At 34.2% G+C, this 3,935-nt stretch overlaps 1 long non-coding RNA gene across 1 annotated transcript; it reads right to left on the bottom strand.

The window, feature by feature from the left end:
• Positions 1 to 1,543: 1,543 nt before the first annotated feature.
• LOC126766904 (uncharacterized) lies at positions 1,544 to 3,109 on the bottom strand. The gene is made up of 3 exons (XR_007668971.1): positions 2,466 to 3,109; positions 2,204 to 2,405; positions 1,544 to 2,142 (listed from the first exon to the last, which is right to left on the bottom strand). It is a non-coding gene; the product is annotated as an uncharacterized LOC126766904 (long non-coding RNA).
• Between the last annotated feature and the right edge of the window lie 826 nt (positions 3,110 to 3,935).

Raw genomic sequence — 3,935 nt, 5'->3', positions numbered from 1 at the left:
AATATAAAATAAATATTACATTGCTTATATAGAAATGCTTAAGCACAATTATTATACAGTAGCCCAAAAATATGAATTCTTATTTTTCCTAGAAATACATTTGTAAAAAAAGGATCTTTCTCCTTTTCCTATTATCTTATTTTTCCCAGAATTTCATTTGTAAAAAAGGATCTTTCTCCTTTTCTTATTATCTTATTTTTCCAGAAATACATTTGAAAAAAGGGACCTTTATCCTTTTTTTATTTTCCCCAGAAATACATTTGTAAGAAGGGATAAAGATCCTTTTTTTATTTTCCACATAAAAGATTTAAGGAGTTCAAAAGCTCAAAACGTGCGCTACGTCAGCTACCTACCCGACGTCATTTCTCAAGTGATAAAATATATTATTCAAGAGCTCAAAGCATTCGCTACATCAGCTCGAACCTACCTACCCTACACCTTTGCGCAAATGATTATATTATGATAGCAAATGCCCACATACAGATTTGGCACTGGCAATAGCAATACGTTTGACAGTTAGTATTCTATAAATTCTATCCTGTCGAGATGCCCCGTTATGAAACGGAGCGACCGATTGACATGATTTTCATTTTTTCTATATTCAATAAAATAGGACAGATATATGAACTACGCGGAGAGAAATATAGAACCGAGCTTGAGCAATCTTTTAATCATGGTATAGAGGAGTAGGGAAAGTCCCATTCGCAATAGAAAAAAGAGCTATTCACAGTCCTTAACCTACCCCTCAAGTGTACGTTCACAATAAAACATCATGGCCACCTCTGGTGAATAAGGGTGGCGAGAGGTCAAAACGGGTTGCAGAAAGCGAAAATGTTATAATATAAAATTAAAAATTTATAGTACTATATTTGTACATGTATTAATACTATTTTCAATTTTTGTTATAGAATGAAGTTTAATGCTGTTATCAAAAGATTTAATTATATCTTCTTGATATAAATAAAAATGCTATATATTTTTAAGCGTTGTAGTTAATTTATTCATGGACAATTTGAAAATTATTTTTGATAATGAGTGTACCAAAAGAGATAACTATTGTAGAAAAATTTGGTATTACATATCATAATAATTCGTCTGAACAGTAAAACACAATTTTTTACTGTAAGATAAATCAAGAGATAATTATAATAGCCATGTTTTCTGAATTTTAAGTATAAATTTTTGTAATCACAAACTACATACACGTTTTATATGCCAGAATTTAGCTATATGCCGGCGATCAGGAATCCTACTCGTTCCCAAATTGAGTGTTTTATTATCCTAACAGATTTACCACATTATTTTTTAGTTCTAAGCTAACTTTTTAAATAAAAAGGATTCTTAAAGAAATTATTTTTTGAATTTGCAATATCTATATAGTCGTAAAAAGTAGTTTAAATTAGCTTACGCAACACTATTTTGCCATGCTCAGTAGCAATACTGGCATAGTATTTAAAAAAATAAATGATTGTTCGAAATATATTCCGTTTGAAATTATTCAAATCGATAATAACTTGTTTGGCCCAATTAAAAATACAACTCAAATTATTTAATTTTTAATAGCGGTTCATTATTAGCCAAATTACATTTATTTGTTTTTTTTAAGTTTAAATATCAACTTCCACACCATTCATAATCGACCATAATTCACTAGATGTAAAGACGAATTGTAATTCGCGTAGATGCAAATGTTTCTTTTCAAATCGCTGCTTGGTCACCAACGCTGCCAACTTTCATTTGATGAGCGTTGTTTATTATTTGCGTAGTTCTTCCCGATGTTCTATCGGTTTTGGTGGAGGTGGTTCCCCCCACTCTCCCAATTCGGCATCATAATATTGCGCAGCACGATATGGTCACAATTCCCATGGTACTTGCTCTTCCATGGAGGTCAATTGAACACCAAAATTCTTCAACCACGGTATGTCGGAGGGAACGACATCGGTCATACATTCGCGATCGACACGTTCCGTATGTAGCTCACCAATAGGTTGTTCAGGACAGATAAGCTCAGTGAACTTGGCTTTCAATAAGAAGCTAGGATCGTAACGCATGTCTTAACGACGGTATCCACACTATTTTTCATTTTTGCGCATTACACGATGAAACCAGTAAATTAATTCGCTCAACTGGTAACGCTTTGGTCTGCAAGGTGGGTGTTTAGCATATTAGAAAGTATGTAAATTCAATTTTGCTCAAAACCTACACAACAGCTTAATAAAGCTGACCAGCAGTATCGGTATCCTAAGCGCAATTGACAATATCTCGTACAACATCCGAATGTGCTCACCGGAGTATTTGCTCTTCAAAAAGTTACTTCCACCTTCAAACACAAAGCTCATTGGTTTGGGACTAGCGTTTAAAGCAGACAAATAATCAAACGTTCTACACCAGCTTCTTTGCTGATTCTATAAAAAAAAAAAAATTACATGGTAAATCTTTTGAAATAAAGTTTAATTTTAGCTTACCTAGCAATGCGACGTGCACCTTCCACAAGGACGTCATTGAATTTAAAATTTTGTCTCGAATTCACGACCAACTAAGTTCATAAATACATTTGAGTACTTCACAGCATCGCGTATCGCTTTTACATCTCTTAAATCATAAAATTGGAACAGCACCTGACCCATTACGCAGCAGTATTAACGAGGCCATGTTTAGTTATTCCGTACTTTTATTGGAATAAAATCCCAACCCGATCTGTTATTTATCGTCTCAAGGGAAATTTGCACACTTCTTCCAGATTCAAATAACTAAATAAACCATCGTAAAGCATTTAACCATGAAATAAACTCAAACAAATTGTCTTGCAAAAACCTTCGTTACGATGGCAAAAATGTAAATATGGCTGTGAATGAGCATAATCTGGACCCCACTATTCGGCATGGTTGCTTATTTGTTCGTAACATTTTTCTGTGGTGAACATTTATTACTGTGGTAAGTTAAAAAGAGGCATAAATAAAAAACTTAATTTTTCATGTATTTGCTCATATTGTTCTCATCTTTAAGAATATATATTAAAATAAAACGATTTTCTTTAGAAAATATATTAAACTTTTATATATAACCAATATTTTTGGGACAACTTTTCCATAAATTTTAAGAAAATAACGCAATGCAACCATTTTCCGGTCAAAAGTCAGCCATCTTGATTAAAAGTCGGCCATCTTGGATTCCAATAGAAACTCAACCCCGGACTACACTTGACGTTTCTACAGTGGCACCTCTCAGCTGTGCCTTTGTTTACATAGCATCAGCTGATAGTGACCTTACTCCTCCTCTACTTTGCATAAAAAATTTCATTTTGAACAATTAAAATTTCATTGAAGTGAAAGAATTTGTATGGCCACAACGAAATTGTGTACATACAAAATGGACAACTGCGTTGTTTTGTGTGCATGCCGTTGTTGTTGCTTCTCAAAATGTACATGTAGTAAGATTCACAACGACGTTTTCAGTTCACTGTCGTGCTGCTGCAGTCTGTCGTGCTCTATGTGTTCAGCGCTTCAATAGCCGATTGCGTAAACAGTTGACCAGCGATCGTTGCTTGCACTATCACCAATTGGATAAACAATGGTATGAAGCAGAGTCAGCACGACGCAGACGTCAAAGCCGGCAGCGTGTACTACTGAATATGCGTTCTTAGGGCTTAATGGTTAAGTTAGGTTTTGGTCTAGGTTAGATATAAGTTGAGCATAAGCCGGAGCACATGGGCCTGGCCAATAAAGTGTATTTGCAAAACATACAACTAGTGTAATTATTGCCGCGTTCGACGACCGGCTCATACACATCATATAGTGATTACAGCATACATTATTAATTTGTATATATATGTGTTTTATTTTTGGTGTCACTGCACTGATAAATTTATGTTTCGTTTACATATAATATGTGGATGTTAATTTATAGTGCCTGTCTTTGAGGCTCGAAGGACAATG

This window comes from Bactrocera neohumeralis, unplaced genomic scaffold (genome assembly GCF_024586455.1).
Source record: "Bactrocera neohumeralis isolate Rockhampton unplaced genomic scaffold, APGP_CSIRO_Bneo_wtdbg2-racon-allhic-juicebox.fasta_v2 ctg2878, whole genome shotgun sequence".
In the NCBI taxonomy this organism is placed as follows: Eukaryota; Metazoa; Arthropoda; class Insecta; order Diptera; family Tephritidae; genus Bactrocera; species Bactrocera neohumeralis.
This window is presented reverse-complemented; position numbering and strand designations above follow the sequence as displayed.